At 34.2% G+C, this 19,741-nt stretch overlaps 1 pseudogene; it reads right to left on the bottom strand.

Annotated features, from left to right (window-relative positions):
• Window positions 1–6,580: 6,580 nt before the first annotated feature.
• Window positions 6,581–19,741, bottom strand: part of LOC149548340 (respiratory burst oxidase homolog protein F-like) — a 32,952-nt pseudogene continuing 19,791 nt past the window's right edge.

Raw genomic sequence — 19,741 nt, 5'->3', positions numbered from 1 at the left:
TATAGATTCATAATGGCGTCCCACATCTTCTTCGTTGTATCTAGCTCTACGATATGTGGAACAATATGATCCTTGACACCATCAAAGATAATCCTCCTCGCTTTGGCATGGTCCTTCCTATATGTTGCAAGCTATGTTGCATCTGTTGGTACAGGTACAACACTGGGAGCATAATCCTTGATACCATTCTCTTCCAACAATAAAGAAATTATGGCCTTCCAGACACCAAAATTTGAGGCACCATCCAATCTATCCTGATCTCTCAAACCAGCTGAAGCCATCTCAAGGGTTTAAAGCAATAATAAATCTAAAGAGATCAAAATTTCTTTCCTAGGGAAAAACTCTTCTACCCTTAACAATGCTCTAATACCATATGAAAAATTTAACTATTGCAGTCATTGATTATTAATCTCCTATCATAAATGATTATTAAACTGCTAAAAATAAATTCCCAACTAATATCAAAAAATAACACAACTGCAACTTCACTTATAAAATACGGAAAGAAATGAACAACACAATGAACACAATATTTTTGGATAAATTGTCCCTGGAAAAACCCCTAAGGGAAAACCAGTTCTACAGATGAGAAATTATATTAAACTTTAGCAAATCAAGAGATACAAAATTCCTTGCCTCTTACTAGCATAATTCTGACAACAGTTAGGTGTCTCTTTTGTTTTATAATTTGAACAGCTTCATATATTTATTATGAGCAATATTTGGAACTAAAAATAGATCACTCATGACTATAAAAGGATGAGTATGTGCCATCAAGTTGTTGCACAATATAAAAAGTGGTCATAGGTTTGACATTTTTGTAAAACATGAATGTTGGTCATATATCCATATTTATTCTATATGGGTGGAAGACTCACGAGATGGGAAAAAAAATGATACTTGCCAAGACTTCACTTTGCAAGGTCCCACAAGATATTTGATTATGAAGTGGAATATATAGGCCTCATTATAGTGTAGAGTAAAGCACTAGGCCTCATTATAGCCTAGAGTAAAGTGCTTTCTGTAGACACCCAAAATCTTTTAGAAAATAAAGTATTTTTATTTTCTGAAAAAGTCCCTGATGACATCATCATTTATTAATTAATTAATTTATTTCAATGCCATCAAATCCCTTTGTCTTAATTAAAAATATTTAATTAAGGAATCCCTCCCAAAAATGTTTAAATCTTATTTAAACATTATTTTCTTTATTTATTCATTATTTTCCACATCCTAGGCAATCATATGTCTATTCTAAAAGACATACTCCAAAAAGGCAAAATCCAATCAAAGAATGCAAAACAATGCAAAAGCCTATGAAAAGAAAATCCAAAACCATGTGGATCCCAAAGAAAAAAGTTGAAACCCAATGCATAATGGCATCCACCATTGCTAATCCCCCATCCAGTGACTCGTGTCCCCCATCTCCTAACTCCATCTTGGGTGCCTATATCCCCAAGTGCACTTCCACAAATCCTCCATCAAGCCCGCATCTACCATCTATCCCCCATATGCTTTTTTCACACCCGTCCCAACATGTGCCAATGTTGATCCTGCAAGTATCCCCATCTCATGCTCCTTTCCAGCCTTTTTCATCCCTCCATCTTCTACCATCAATCCCATCTAATCTGATCTATTGCATAAATCACACATCCGGTGTACCAACAGCTAGCAACAAAATTGAACATTCCAACAACCAGTGAAAATTTTCCAAAAAAGCCAAAAACAGCTGAAGAAAGCCAAAATCATTCCAGCTAAGTCCAAAGTCAAAAAGTCAAAAAAATAAAGAAAAATAAAGCGTCCACTGGTGAAAACTTGGCAATTCAAGCACCTTGGACAAGTGCCATGATGAAAACTTGGCAAACAAGCGTCATGCGTAATCCAGCCATCCCCAGCTTAGCCTATCATCCTCATGCTTTTGGTCACGTCTTGCCATCTAGCTCCATCTTCCAATTTACCCACCTATTTTTTCATCCTCCAGCTTTTATCTATCACTATCCATTTATCTTCTGCAACCTCACCCCATCATCCCAGCTATCATCCATCTCCCTAGCGCCTTCAGCTTTTCCATCCTAGCTTCAATCCTATCACATCCATCGTAAGACCTCCTTCCGCATGTCATCTTCTAATTGGGGGCACTGTATTCCTTGGAGATCTTGTCTTGTCCATCCTCCCTTGTCATTGGTATCTCGCTCTAGGCTATCCTCATGCAAATCCAATGTCATCCTCTCATTAGCCATTCAGTCTAGCGCCATCTATCAGCTCAGCTACCACCAACCTTAGCATTGTCCCCATCCTTGGTCACACATCTATCATCATCATTGGATGCGTCTTGCCAAATCCATACCTTCCACTATCACCTCATCCTTAGCTTCTGCATGTTGCACCAACTTGAGCCATCCCACTATCTTATCATTCGAAGCTCCTGTACAGCTTGTAAATAATCTTGTATATCCAATCTTGTCCAAAAAAAACTTGTACATTTGTACCATATCTTGGTCTGTCATCTTGTACATCCTCTTTAGCTTAGTACCATTGTATCTATCCAGCTTTCATGTCAATTCATTCTTGATCAACATCTTGCACACATCGCACAACCCTTGGTTAGCTATTCCAAATGCATCCTTTAGCTAGATCTCCTGTCACCAAAGTGTTATCCTTCTCAGTTCGGCTTGCCAAGTCCATCACTCATCAAAATCCACCAGCTTAGGTGCTCTTCGATAGATCCTTGCAGGATATAGCTTTCCTCATGTCTGATCTTGGTCCGTTAGTACCTCATCCTACCCATCTCATTGGCAAACGGTTCTCTTTTGGATTTTCGCTTTCTTTTGATTTGGAATCTTCCCTTTTGGGTCTTGCAGTATCTTTTCCAAACAATCTTTTTGTTCCCTCCTCAAGGTTGCCACGATCTTCCATATCATGGTATACTGCAAATGGGGCAATCTGGACATAAGGTCTTGATCAAGTCTTTTGTTTGTTTTTCTTTTCTACTTGTGGGTTACCCAGTGTCGGTTCCACTCTGATTCTTCCGAGATTCATGTGTGATGCTGGGCCAATCCTTGTGTGTTTGTTTCAAGTCATTTCGTCAGTCCTCTGGACGGTTGGTGACACGGCCTTGATGTTCTTGGTAACCTTGGCAATTAACCAACAGTCCTATAGCAAATCTAGTGCTCAACTACATGGTGGTATTTCTCTTTGAAGTATCCCCCTGCTCAAAAAGCTTCAATGGATTCCCTTCATCTCCATTATCCCCCATCCATATCCAGCATCTGTCTCTCCTACCCCAGCTTGTGCAACTATATCTCTCAGAATCAATCATCACTCTTAGCTTTAGGGATCCACAGTCCTAGTCTTAGGGATCCACCAATCAAATCAATCCACCAAGCCTCATCTTTCGAGATCCATAATCCTAGTCCTAGGGATCTCTAAAACCCATCTTCCGCCAATCTAACTCTTTAAAATCCTGTTGCATTAGCTTTATCATCCCATCATCCATCTCCCTATCCTGGATTCCTTTTTATAGCGCTCTGCTCCTTCATTCTTCACCTTCCCTAAAGTCTTAAGCTTGCTTCCTCTTGTACCTCTGATTCTCCCTTTATCATTCTCCCGTAGTGAGAGTTTGAGCTAATTTAGCCCCTTCTCTTTGCCAATTTGAGTCTCCTTGCTCATCCCAGATTCTTGTATTTTTCAAGAAGCCATCGAGCTTCATTTTCTCTCCCCGCCGCCTTCTTGAGGAGACATCTCGCAATCCATTCTCTCCTCTTCTACTCTAGCCTTGGGCATCTTATTTTTTTATCTTTGATGCCATGCCACTTGCGACATCACATCAAAGAGGGGCAAAATGTAGACACCTAAAATCTTTTAGAAAATAAAGTATTTTTATTTTCTGAAAAAGTCCCTGATGACATCATCATTAATTAATTAATTAATTATTTAATTAATTTATTTATTTTTATGCCATTAAATCCCTTTGTCTTAATTAAAAATATTTAATTAAAGAATCCCTCCCAAAAATGTTTAAATCTTATTTAAATATTATTTTCTTTTTTTATTAATTATTTAATTAATAAATTGACCAAAAATCCCAAAATAAATATTTAATTTATTTTTTGCCCAAAACTTGGCCAATTTCCTTAAGACCACTAACCTCTTCAAAAATCTTTTAATCCTTCTTTAATTTCGATTAAAGGCTAATCCCATCATTTTCTACCCTTAATCCCAACTCAAAATATTTAATTAAGGTTAAATATTAAATCCTCATGTTTATTAAAAATGTTTTAATAAATATTTTCTCAACCCAAACCCTTGAGATAAATAAACTTTATTTATCTTCAAAACCTTATGAAGTTCTAGACTCTTCTAGAAGGACTTTATCCTCTTCCTAAGCCTATCTCTAAACCCCCTTTTTAGCTTAATCCACCCCATCCACCCATACTAACCAAGCTTAGCTACTAACTCACCCACCCTCATTGAATGCCATCCACTTGCATATCTCTAACATCCCTAATCTAAATCCTAAATCACCTCTAATCCCCCCCCAACCTTGTCACATTCCCTAAGCAAGCTTAAGACTTTCCTAAGCCAAGCAAAGTCAACAATCTCAACTCCCTCCAAAATATCCTAACCACCCAACCATGAATGCTCTTACAAGGCCATAAAGACTCTTACAAACCCATTCATTGCTCTTATAAGCCATTTATGAGGGTCTTTAAGGCCTTGAACCTCCTTTGTTGACTCATCCTTGCCCTTTTCTCCATCCACTCACCCTGTGACATGTGTCACTCCTTGATTGGTTGTAAGGAAGCACAATCCATGTGCTCTCCTCTCATGCAATCTGAGCCCTCCATGAGCTTTTCCCCATCCTTGCATCTTAGCCCTCAAACCCTCAAGCCCTTAGCCTATAAATTAGATCCCCTCCCAAGCCATTTCAATCACAACCTTTAAGCTAAAATTATAATGCTAGTTTAAGAAACAAAGCCTTTAACCATACCCTTATAATGCCAAATTGAGAGCTCACAAAGCTACCAATTTGCCATTTTCCATCTCCATTGAAGCATAGTTTGAGTATCTTGAGCATACATCCCACATCCACATAATAGACTCATCCCTAAATCAAGTGACCATCCTCATTGGCAGAGCCATTCCATGGCTCATATTCTCATTTGAGGGTTTTCACTTTGTCTATCTCATATGTTATGATTTTTATGCTAGTTAATGCTTTGGTCTTTTAATAAATTAGTGTTTCTTGCTAACATATTTCTCATATACACTTTCATCGTGGAGCACAAGTTAGTTCAATATATTAAAAGTTTTTGTAGATCCAAAACTAGATCATCCATGAACTATCGAAAAGATGGAATATTTTTGTCCTTGAAAAACAAGGGAATGATCACAAGTACAATTGTTTTATATTTAATCTTCATGGTGGCTCAAACAACTTGTTGAGAAAAATTTACAATAGTACGTCTTAGACTTCACTTCATTGGTCCCACTAGATACCAATTCAAGTGTTTATTAATAAAGAAATATAAATTACAATAATAAATGTAGACTTCACTTCATAAGCCCCAACAAAACATTTTTAATTATTATTTAATTAAAAATCTTATTCAACGGTACATAGTCATTGCCATAGTAGGATGAGTATGAATAGTCAAGTTGTTGGTAAACATGAAAAATGGTCATAGGTTTGACATTTTTAAAAACATGAATGATAGTCATAGGTTTGATATTTCCATATTTATTCTATATGGCTGGAAGACAATTTATATACTGAACATAAAAAATGATACTTGTTAAGATTTCACTTTGCAGGCCCCATTAGATATTTGATTACGATGTGGAATATATACACGTCATTATAGCGTAGAATTAGGTGCTTTAGCTCAATATATTAAAAGTCATTTGTAGATCGAAAATGAGATATTCTATGAACTATAGAAAAGATGGGTTTCTAATTGTCCTTGAAAAACAAGGGGATGCTCACAAGTACAAATGTTTGGTATTGTGGAGAACAACTTGTCAAATGAAATTTTAAAAGTACGTGTTAGACTTCACTTCATTGGTCCTACTAGATATCAATTCAAAGTGTTTATTAGTAAAGAAATATAAATTATAATAATTAGTGCTAGACTTCATTTCATATATAGCGTTAGAATTAGTTTTATTAGCCCCATTAGATATTCATTCAAAGTATTTGCGTCTAGAAAAATATATATTACAATAATTCGTGTTAGACTTCACTTGATAGGTCCCACTAGATATGCATGTGTATCTTTACTATCAATGAAATGTGTAAAATGTGCTATGTTTATTGTGGTTATGAGAGGGACGCTTATTATCCATACAATGACAACACACTGATATAGAGTGGGCCCTTTCTATAGTGGTTGTGGTTTCGTTAATTTGGTGCCCGTCACACCAACCCGGTTGAAAAAGAATTGCGGTTGTTCCATCGTCGATTCATGGAAATATAGAAACTGATTAATAATAATTCAATGACCAATTCCATTCTTTGTAAGTCGAATTAGTTAGGAGAGAGAGCAAGAGTAAACAATGATTTCAGATGAGAGAGGCAACGTTGAATATAATCGATTGTTATGTCAGCAACATTAGTTAATAAAATAATAATAATAATAATAATAAGAATTCTACAGCTTTGGCAGACCGCGACTTGGTCGGAAGGCCGACAGCTGCAAAAGAATCTTTTTTATTCGCAGTGATACACATATACATCATCTTCTTACTTTCTTCATCTTCCCTTCGTATGTACATTCTTTCTTTCTATCTATGTCATCAATTGTGGATTACTCATGCAAAATTTATGAGGTTAATTATAATATAATCAAGGTATCCAAAATAACATTCGCTTAGAAGTGTTCCTTGTGAAACTCGAATTTGGTGAATTCGTATGAGAGCTCGCCCAACTCTTGTAGCAGTTTTGGAAGTCCACAATAAAACACTCCTGTCCCATGAACAATAATAATAATGCATTGTTATTATTATAGTGTGAGAATAAATGGAAAATGGGACCACCCAATATGCAATTTTAGGCAAAACTATTGTTACAAAAAGTCGAAATTTGCTCCATTAAGAAAAGTTTCTAGTTTGGAGATCTTTCTGAAGTGGGAAAAGAGTAGGAGATTGTAAAACGTGGTTGAAAAAACTCACCGACTTTTGCATTGGGGTGTTTTGTACAAATCCTTGAGAAGACCTTTTTCCAGTTGGGCCTGGCGAAATGTGTACGAACCTGAATTCAAGATTGGACTTTTATGAGATTTTGATACGATTGAGAGCAAACCCATTTGATCTTTGAGTGAAGAAAGGGAAGATAAACACAAGAATGTATAATGGTTGGGGATAAGTAAGGAAAGTATCCTTGTGCCAGAGACAATATCGACACCGTGCTCGGCGTGATTGAGAGCTTGGACCATGGCTCCTTCCTCATACACGTTCGTCAAGTAGTTGTGCATTTGAATCACATCCTGCAACACCCATTAAACCCTTTTCTTTAATAATCATTCCAAAGGACAAATCTTCATCATGCAATACACATAGGTACATGTATGATCTTTTTGTCAACAATCTAAAATTCTAAGCCGATATATTTGAATTCTAAAAGCCAAATCTTTAACAAGACATTGAATTCTCAAAACCAAATCTTAAAAATGGGATACATAAATACATACATATACAAGGGATACATAAATACATACATATACGCTATCTCTTGGTTGAACTACCATCTCTTAACATTCTAATTAGGAGTCCCAAAAGCAAAGCCTTCATCATATAAGGCAAATACAAATACTACATTGTGGTTGAACTATTTTTCAGTCAATCTAACCTCTCATGTTTGAGTTTTAAAAGGTAAGTTATTTATATGATAGACATGTATGGATGCAAATGGATGATCTATCATGTATTAATAATTTGATTCAAAATATAGAGGTGGAATCTACATCATACAAGACATACAAATACAAATTCTACCTTTTATCAATCTATTGTTTCTTAACAATCTAATATTCAATATATTGCGACTTCCCAAAACCAAATCTTGATTATAAGAGACAAAGATGACAAATACAAATACCACCTTTAGACCGACTTAGCATTTGTCAACAATCTAATTTAATATGTTTAAGTTCAAAAAACCTAGTTTGTCATATACAAACGATATACAAACAATTTTATAAATACAAATATTATCTTTGACTTGATGAACTATTTTTTAGGAATCTAATTTATTTTATTTTTAAATTCAAACACAAATACTACCTTTAGATTGATCTACCATTTTTCAACAATCCAGGGGAAAGGTACTAGTAGTGGCTATGTTTCCTAAATAGTATATCATATTTCAATTATTATTTTCAATTGCCTTTGTATATAACTTGACTTCTAAAAGATAAGGTTTCAACTTCTAGGTATTAACACTTTGCATTGTAGTAGTCATTATGTGCCAATAGATCAAAAAGCAGTCATTTCAAAGTGTCAACCAATACATGACCCCTATTGCACCAATAAATATTTGCTCAAAATCACCAATACTTGTGGACAATTGTCTTAGTAGTGGCTCACAAATCTCTAGTGGTGGTGCACAAATAGGCCATTCGTGAAAAAAAAAAACTAAGAGATAATTTTTTTATCAACTACTAAAATATAATGATCAATTATTGGTATATGTGCAATTATTAGAGAATAGTAATCAATTATTAGAGAATCGCTATGACAATAGATAAACACTTATTAGACCCTAAATCACTATTGATACCTTTCCCCTAATATGATATCTTTGAATTTCAAGAGCCAAATATTGATCATACGAGACATATATACATAAAGGATATACAAATACAAATAGTACCTTTTTGTCAATCTCAGCCACTTCATTCATGACACCTTTGAACCAGTTGAAGGAACCTTGCTCTCTTGTAACCCAATAAAAATAGGCTTGACAGGTGTGAAATGGCTTCTTTTTCTTGGAAGTCCCCAGTACCGTCGGTCTATTGTAGGAAGTCGAAGAATCTTGAGTGCTTGTGCTTGCTGGGTTGTTGATGTCTAGATAAGTGGTCGAATGACTGAAATCAGTGTTCGAATCCTACTCCATTCACCCACAACAAACCCATCATCAATTTTGTGTCCTATACTGATAATAATAACAATCATGCTTCTATATTTCTACTTACATTAAACTCTTCTCTTTGTCTTATGCTGTGGAGCATGTCCTTCAATATGCTGATAAAAGGAGTTGCCCCGATACCCAATCCCACCATAAGTAATATGTCATATTTTTTGTAATCTTGTGTAGAAGCACCATAAGGCCCATCGATGAGAAGCTCCAGAAGGCTGTTACAACAATAGTTTCATCATCATATAATTATATGCAGCAACTTCAAGATAACGATTTTTATAGCTAGAAGAATTATATTGGGGGCTTAAACATCATACACTAAGGCTTGATTCCTATGCTAAAAGTATTATATATGACTTATTTTATATGCATGCTTGTGGGTGAGATTGTGCATGAGTTCATTAGCATTACCATTTCGAATCATATTCAATGATCCACATTAGAATGAAAGAGCTAAGAATTTCAAACTTAATTTTCCTTAATATGTAATGTTTAATGCTTAAAAGTGACCAAATTATATATGCACTTCAATTTCAGCGTAGTTTTACCTCTTCTTAGTCGTCTCGTCTGCTCTCAGAAGCCCACTTTTGTCCCCGGCCGGTTGCTCACAAAAACTAAGTATTTTTATACACATTAAGGGCCCGTTTGGTTGTTGGAATACAACCGGAATAGGAATAGGAAATTAGAATATGATTTGTATTTTTTGTTTGGTGCGTGGAATAGGAATAGGGAATAGGAATACGTATTCTTATTTTAGCCCCAAAATGAGCTTTTGTCCATTCCAAAAAATACTTGTAATTGGAATTGCTATTCTTGCATTCATTTTAACTTTTTCAAATTTGATTAAATTTTCAAATCCGCTTTGACCTGGGGTGAGCGCTGGAACTTTGTTTTCAATATTTTCAAATATTTCAACGATTTTCCAATGGCGCCGATTGCATTTTCGGAAACATTTTCAAATGGCGCCAATTGCAAGTTAACCCTATTCCAATTTAAGCTTGCATAACCAAACAAGTGATAAACAAGATTGGATTGCATTTTTCCATTCCTATTCTTCATTCTCCATTCTCATTCAAATTTTCTATTCTAATTCTCAATTCCTACGCTTGCAACCAAACGGGCTCTAAGGAGCTACGTATTTGAGGATTTATTTTAGTTTGGAGTTTGAAATGGGTGTTTTTAATTACCTCTGAGAAAACCCTTATCAATTCTCTGGTCCAATCTCCGAGTGTGCGGATATGAACACTAACATAATCATCACCAGGGGCTGAAGTGATCGAGAAAGGATGCCTGTCAAAACAAAGCATATGTAATGTAAAAGTTGGAATGACATTCAAGATGACTTATTTTTTTGTCAAATTACAAAATCTGATGCTTACCACTCGAATGGAGAGACATCAGGGCACTGAACGAATACGTATTGCCCACTTTTGTACCGAAATCCACGAGGTTTCGACGTATGAAGGGACATAACGTTTCCTGGGTAGATTGCAACCTGCCATGTACAATGATAAATTCTCCCAGCATTAAAATCCATTTAGATTATAACAGAATTCAATGATGGTTTTTAAATGTTCTTGACAAGAATCACAACTGATAAGTAGGAGATAATTTCCACAGCTAGTCAAATTGTGATATGAATATCAGAATTCATATCACAAGAATCACAACATCACAATTCACACAATTAAATCCTGATATTCATATCACAAGAATCACAACATCACAATTCAACAATCTCACCTTTAATATCCGCACATTGTAAAAGCCAGACCTGAAGGCCCTGAGAATCCTCTCTCCAGCATATAGGCAAACGGGTACTGCTATATACATCCATGTCTGCTCCCACATTGAAAAAACAATTGAATCAGCCATTAATGGCGGCAAGTCAAACCAGACTTGTGTTGATTGAATTGGGAATGAAAACTTTTTCTTACCGTTTTGAGGTACCATTTGTGCACAAGGTAGAGGAAAATGCCATGGACGATGAGCAAGATGTAAACAACGACCAGAAGATGGTGAGAGTACCAGAAGGCATTGAAGCCTGTCAATCTGTTGAAGGGGCGAGGAAGATTGAGAACATTCTTCCTGAACCAGTGTATTGCCAAAGTGAAGGCAATGATCATGAGGATCACCATGATGACCCCTGTTACTCCCTCCACACCTTTTACCAAATCCCAATAAGATGGTTGCTTTCCATCAAAATCATGTACAAGTGGACGGAATTTTTCATCCGAGGCATTGATCAGCCGAGGAAAATCACATGCCAGGTGATTCCCCACGTGTAGAAGAACTACCACCACAATTGCCGCTGCAATGGTCTGCAAATTCAGCAGAAATGATTCGTGAGATACTATGGAGTTTGTGAATCTTCATAATTCAAACTTTCAATTTTACATTTTCTTTTTCTTGGATTCTCAATTCATAAAAAAGATAAACACAATGGAATCCAGAAGCTCAAAATTACGTACGAATGGAATGGATTGTAGAAAAATTATGAATTTAATTCTCACACATTCTCATCATAGATCGTAAAATGCTAACCTAAAAAATTGATTGAAAAATATCAGACCTTGTGAAAGTTTATGTTGTCATCGAAAGGAACAAACTGTCCCAGCCTAGTAGAACGGAGCCTTGTGATTGTATTTCTACAAACTGGAAAGAGAATTGGAGCCATGTTGAGCTTAAGAGTCTTTGCAGCTCCTTTGGCAGTCAATAAGCAGTAGCCCATTACATGATAAGCTGCCTTGTTCTTGTACTGGATGAACTTCCATGTAAACAGCCCTGCCATGGCTGCTATCTGTGAAAAATCAACTATTGCACTCATTAATTATTAATCTCCTATCTTAAAAGATTATTAAACTGCTGAAGACAAATTCTCAACTAATATCTAAAAATAACACAACTGCAACTTCATTTATAAAATATGGAAAGAAATGCGCAACACAATGAACACAATATTTTTGGACAAATTGTCCTCGGAAATTTTTTTAAGAAAAAATCAGTTCTACTGATGAGAAATTTTATTAAACTTCAGCAAATCAAGAAATACAAAATTCCTTGTCTCTCACTGGCAGAACTCCAACAACCTCTTAATTTCTTCTGTTGATATTCCCCACTGCTAATCCCATGCTAACATTGTGCCCTTGCTAACACTGCAAGATTGTTTGCTAACATTGCAAACTTACAAACTCATTTGCTAGCACTGCAAATGTTTCTCCAAACTTCGTGTTTTCCAAATGCCCCCTGACCTCCTTTTATACTACTCCTGTTGGTAAACCAATGGCCAAGATCAATTTACAATCGACTATCGAGATTGAAACAACTTAACAACCCTAACTAAGTCGGTTTCTAATTGTTTCCAAAAGTGGTCAATTATTTAACAAATATTTGTCTCTAACCTAACCAATTAGTTAGCAAAACAATTACTTGCTAAATAATAACAAATGGAAGAACAGCTGTCCAAAGCTAACTAAACTAACACTATCCACAACGCAATGATCAACACCCTTTGCCAATTCTCGTCCATGAAATACTTTATCTTGTTCCTGAATCTTTGAATTGGGTTTCTGTTCCTTAAGCCTAAATTCTGACTCAGAGCTTGACTTGTGTAGCTCAGTGCTTGACTGTAGTTCATGTATGTGTCTCTTTGCAGCAAGAGCGACTGAAGCTGTCATAACTGTAAACACCCAAGAAATAGCTTGGGATTTAGTATTGATGCATTGAAGGGCTTGAATTAAATGTTAAGAGTCATTAATGGAAGAATTTATTGTTAGTTGATTACCTCAACGTATTCGAATTTCTCCAGGTCCAACTCCTCCATGATCAAGGCAGCATATTCCTCCACTTTCTCCTTCAATTTGGATAGTTTATTGGCCGAGGCGCTCGGCGTGATGATCTACACAAGAAAAATCTAAGCCATGGTCAATTTAGAGAATCGTGCACATAGAAAAAACACAAAATGTGGTTCAAAGATATTGCACCTCTTTCACTTCCTCCTCGTTTATCTATCCATCCGCATTCTTATCCACCCTGCAATTGAAATTGTTTCAGAGAAGTTAAAAATCTCACTTTTCGGATAATTCAATTTGAATTGCTATTTTTTCAACTGGACAATTCAATCATCACAATTTCTAGATTTTGATTGTGTCAAAATTTTGTATCAAACTACACTATGTAATCCATAATCAGAAAAGTACAAATTTGAAATGCTGATAGTAAATCTTCAATTCAGCCAAAGTGATCAATTCGAGAATTGTGATGAATAACTGATCAAACCGATATCTCTGACCCACAATCAGAATATAACAATATTGGATGATTAAAAAAGATTTCAAAGTCTAATTTGAGATGGTTTGCTTTGCCAAATACATTCTCTTTGCAACTCATTGTGCCTCAACTACACCAAATACTTCTTTGATAAAAAGATATTCAATATTAGGTTCATTGGATCTCACATACAAGTTCACATACTTGCATTACACAATCTCATTTCTCAATTCGGGTATGTGCAGGATCATGGTGATGTGAAAAAAATAGAGTTTGAACACGTCTAAAAGTGCTTCAAAATCCACTCTAACTTTTTTTCACCTATTCAGGTACCAAGCCTGGAAGGAAAGGCCGAGCCTTATCGGATATCCGATCTAATATCGGATATCCGATTTAACATCAGATATCCGATATTCATGACATTATTATAATAATATTATAATAATATAAAAACATTATATTATAACAGTATAATACATTATAATATAATAGTATTATAATATAATATTATTATAATATTATAATATAATATTATTAAATATAATATTATTATAATATTATAATATAATATTGTTATTAAATATATAATATAATAATAATATTATTATAATAATTATACTATAATATAATAATATTATTATTATAATATTATAATCATATAATATTATACTATAATAATAATATTATATTATAATGTATTATATTATAATAATATAATATTTAATATTATAATATATTGTAATGTAATATTATATATATATATATATATATATATATATATATATATATATATATATATATATATATATATATAATATAATATAATAATAATAAAAGTATAATATATTATAAACTATAACAATATAATATAATATAATACATTATAATAATATAATATAATAATATTATTATATTATAATAATATAATATAATAATAATATTATATTGTAATAATATAATAATATAATATAATATTTTATATTATAATATATATTAATGTAATATAATATATATAAAATATAATATTTCAAAGCTATATGTTATATATCTTATATATAAAATAGAACGAGCAATCGGATATTGAGGTATGGTTTTTTTTTTTTTAATTAATTTTTAATCTAAATTCCATAGATTTTAGCATGATTTTGTTTGTTTTAGTTGAATCTAGGGTTTTTTTGAAAAAAAATGTTAAAATTAAGATTTTTTTAAAATATATATTACGTTTTGCAATTCAATAGGAATGTCTTATCAGAATGATGACACTGAGGCAGGGAATAATATTCCTCATAACCCCCCACCAAACAATCCAATACCCCCACAAAATCGTCCACCAAATGATCCTCTACCCCCTCAAAACCCTCCTCGAATCGAGGATTTGATAAATGAAAATATTACTGAGTTGAGAGGTTTGCATAGAACATATAATAATGTACCCGCATTGGCTCCTATGTTATCCACGTTAAACACCATAGTGGATAACATTGAAACCCTTACAAACCAACAAAATGTCGCTCTTCGTTGGCGTGATCAAATGCACGAGATGTTTTATGATGGTTTGGATTATGATGAGGTTGTGACTCTCAACATAAGCAAAGACAATTTGGCCAGCCTTTTTGCGAACCCGAAAACAGGTTTACCAATTGACCTAAAAAAATCCAAACTATTGATTAAATGGTGCACAAATGACGCTATACGTGCAAACTTTTGGGATCGTTGGTGGATGGTCTTTGATATCCCTCCACATGGAAATTTAGACATACCATTTTATTTCCTTAGAAAAATATATGCTGAATTTGTGTTGAAACTTAAAGTGAACTATTAGAGCATGAAGCCCAACATGGGCTTAGGACTAGGAGATCCTTAGGATAGACCCTATTCCGAGCAGAAGAAAGATGGCACTTTTGTCCCCCCCACTGATATCTCCCCTCCTCCTCGAGTGCAACATCCAGATATTATGATAGAGGCTAGCTCTCAAACTATCAAAGCCATTCATAGGCTGAGCAGCCTAATGATATCTCAGGCTAGGTCAATCCTACCTCCTCTTGTTGATGATGCTAGTGTCAGTTCATCATCGGCTAGCTCATCACATGTTTGTGTGCCTCACACTTGCATTACATGCAAGAATATTTGCTTGGGTCCCATAGGTGATCTTCCTAAGTATCATTTTGTATTAGACGAGGATACACCAGACACACACGCAGAGACTACAGACCCTGATGCGAGAGAGGAGGGGAATGCAAAGGCATGGACTCCTTCGGTGTAGGTATGTGTATATATATAATTTTTATGTGATTTAAACTTAATTTTTATAATAGAGTAATTTTAATTTTTAAACCATATTGACTTTTATATGTATGTGATCTTCATTCACGTTTAGTTGATGACCGAGGAGGAGCTCAGACAGATTGATGATGCCACACTCTCGGCCATTTCATTTGGCCTTGAGACATCTATGGTACATTATGTTGTGTTTGCATTTTTTTTTTCTATTTGATATTGTAGCATATATGGTTGCTAATCTTTCTTTTATCTTGCAGGTAGCACCTGTCCCGGAGGGACAAAGTGCGAAGGGCGAGCCAGCACGCACTAACAAAGGAAAGGTAATTAGGCGCTTTCTATTTGATTAAATATCGATGCATTCTTGTAAAATGTTTGTGGTAATCCCATTTAATTACATTCTTTATTTTATATAGGGCATCGCTATCGGTGATGATCCTGTACAGATTTCGCATCGTAGACCATCAGGGATTTCCATTCGCACTGAGAGCCCCATTGTATGTATAAGTATCATTTATTTTTTATTATCCTTATCTTCATAAATAAATTCAAAACTGATTTTCATGATAGTAACAACTACTATTTTGTATCTCATAGGAGACTCCTAGTGCACAGGAGGTCCGACGGGAGAGTTATGTAGATTTGATGACGCGGCCACTCACTCTTGAGGAGAAGCCTACAATGGTAAGTTGTAGTTTGAATTCATGATTAAATATGTTATAAATTTAGCATGCTATGAATTATAATGTTATAGTTTAAATTGTAGATTCATATAACAAAGGTATTTGAACATATACAGCCCACAATTAGAGAGGTACCAACATTGCCGAGGGCATACGAGAGGACTCCTAACCGGCACAAGAGGTCGACAAGAGAGGTATTTATTATGAAATTTTGATAGTATTAATCTCCATTACAAAAAAGATCATTATGCATTTGAGTAATTCAATGTTAGATACGTAGAATCATATAAATTTAGTAGTCTAACTTTGGGTTTTCCTTTTTTGTTTATGTAGAAGGCATCTGATCCACCTAGTACAGCCCCTAGGATAGTATAGTTTTCGTAGGATGCATCATGAGACATTTTGAGATGGCATATGCCACATTGTATACATAAACTTTGATATTATACACATTCTGATGGCATGATCAGCCACATTTTGTATATGGATCTATGTATTTTGATATATATTTGAGTACTTTGTCTATGGATACATGATCTTTGATATATATTTGTGTAAAATTGTGTCTATGGATACATGTATTTTGATATATATTTTTGTCATTTATGTGCACAATGATATACATATTAATTTAGTATCTAGTATTGTTCAATTTATCGTGGATCATGTGTCATGCCCTAAATTTTACTAGTAAAAACACAACAATTTTTTTTTTGTAGCTTATGAAGTCACATAAGAAATTACATATTGTAAAACAATGTTAGCATTGAATAGGAGTTCAAGACTCATGTGGATAGTGTCATCCGGTTGTAACATTTTAATCACAGGTGGTTTTCAAATAGATTGGATGACAATCTAGTTCAAGTTAGCATCACGAGTCAAAAGAGCAAGTTCAAGATACAACACTCATAAATTAGTGAGGTAATTCATATCCTAACAAGCCTCTAATACTAATATTCTATTAAGATCTGTCGGTTGTATCATACATGGACTAGGTCGTGATTCTAGCATGTAAGGAAAGGGGATCAGAATTACTTATTATCCTCATTACCAATGTACACACATTCATTAATCATTACAATATATATTAATGTGACAATTACTATATGGTGTGGAAGTGTAGTATTGATAGTATCCATCATTCAACACATACTATACACAACTTATGAAATAAACAATTTGTTTTATGTGCCAAATGTGTATCATGTGTTTGCATCCATATCTTACTGGTTACAGGTCCTCTCGAAGATTGGACCAATACTGAGTCATTTTCTCCCTCTTTACTCTATTTAATCATCCTTATGCATTCTATCAACATTGCTTCCTCACCAAACTAGCACTCACTACAGTTTCCTAAACACAAATATTACTATTTCAATACATAAATTAAACTCACTCTAACAAAAGACAATTACTAACTATCTAGCTCATCAACTACTAACTAATCTAGCTACATTGCCATACTTTTACATTTACTATTTTAATTACTATAATTACTATACTATTACATTTACTTTTTACATTATTACATCTAATTATTCACCATAAGCTTACTTTCTCACTATCAATATTATTATTATCAAAGCATGTTAAGATTCAAAGTAGTTTCATAGTATGAATTAGTAAGCACATAAAATGAGAAACTCTTAGTAAGTCTAAGGGCCAATTCAAAGTACTTAACTCAATAATAATTTACGATCAGTATTTAAACACATCCTACTACATCATTGTATTGAGTGTGTCAATTTAAATTTGTTAGATGAATTATTTATGCAAGGATTAGGTGCAAGCGTATAAGTAATGTTTGTATATAACATACCTTGTCATTCTGACAGATATGTATTCATCATTTCATGCAACTAACGTAGTAAAATGTGGTGTACATGAATCATATTATCATTAATTATACATAGGGTATGATGAGCTACCTCTAATGACATGCCTATTGACGCTTATTACATACTAGCTAACTAATGCTTTATTCCTACACTACATTTTCAAATTGGTATATATATTCTATCAACTTTGATATTCTACTAATATCTTCAATCGAATCCACAACATTCATTATCTAACTAACATTCCCTCAAGACAAATATAAAATTCACTTGACATTAAATCCAACATCTACGTAGTTTTGTCATGCATTCAATTCTATCTAGTAACTCTTATCTATCAATGTGCTTTATTGACTAGATAAAACTAGATTTGAGTTATTATTTTAATCCACCATCCATCCTTATCCTTGATTCTCCAATCCCATCATCCCAACAACTTACTTCATATTAAACCTATTATATCTACATCCAACTATCCTAATTTACAGTCTTAACACTAATTTAATTAAACCCTCTGTACTTAACATCATGTTCAATTATATATGCATTCTCGTAAACTTATTTATTTCATTTAATTTATTTTCCTATATTGAGCTTTTCCATTACCATATGGTTTAATTGTTACATGTTTCTAAATGAGCCCATTGATATAAACATTACCCTTAAACTAAGCTCAAATACACTAAGTGTCATTATCCTCTACTCAAGACTTGAAATGATTAAATAATTATCTGATAAAAATAAAAACAAATCTAAAGGGTGAATCTCCTATCTATCTTAAATCCTCATCATTCCCTAACTCTTACCAAGGCCACATTTCTTCCTACGCGTGGTCCCCATAAGGTCCCACATGGGTCATGTGCAGAATTTTGACTAATCCAAGCCTTAGGACATCTTTTTCGCATCCCTCCAATCAGAAATCCTAATGTGAACAAGTCATATTAAATGTCAACTTGACATTCTCCTAAGTACAAATCCATTGGGATTTCTATCCCACTCCCCCTTAATTTCAAGTCAACTACCTATGCTTGGGAACACGTGACCACTGCTACAAGGAGGGGACGACTAGTGCATAAGACAAGGATGTGACATAAACCCTTTCTCCTATGCACTCAAGTATATTAATGGGGATGAAACCCCTTTTCAAGGAGGAAAGCTCAAGGATAAAATTTTTGACATGACATGTCAGAATAAATGTCAGATTTAACAATACACCTTGGGGAGTGAAGAAATTTTTTTGCATTATGATGGCTTAGGAAATGTTGGGGGCTACTCTAGAAGGGCGGTCAAGATCAATCTTGGCTTTTATTGAGTGCATGTGATATGAACATAAAATTTTCCTTCCAAATTATTGAGTGCACAACAAGATTGTAAGCAATCTACTAAGTTTTAAATTTATACAATCAATGGTATCACATAACATTTATGGATTGTTATTATCAACTAGTCATTTACAATACCACAAGGAGAAAACTTTCTTTCACATTTTCAAGTGATAACAATGATGTCAAAGTAAATCTGCGACTCATACCAATGCT

This window comes from Cupressus sempervirens, chromosome 7 (assembly GCF_028749045.1).
Source record: "Cupressus sempervirens isolate cs-2001-9-10 chromosome 7, ASM2874904v1, whole genome shotgun sequence".
Taxonomy (NCBI): Eukaryota; Viridiplantae; Streptophyta; class Pinopsida; order Cupressales; family Cupressaceae; genus Cupressus; species Cupressus sempervirens.
Note: the sequence above shows the minus strand (reverse complement) of the source record. Positions and strands in the feature narration are given on the sequence as shown.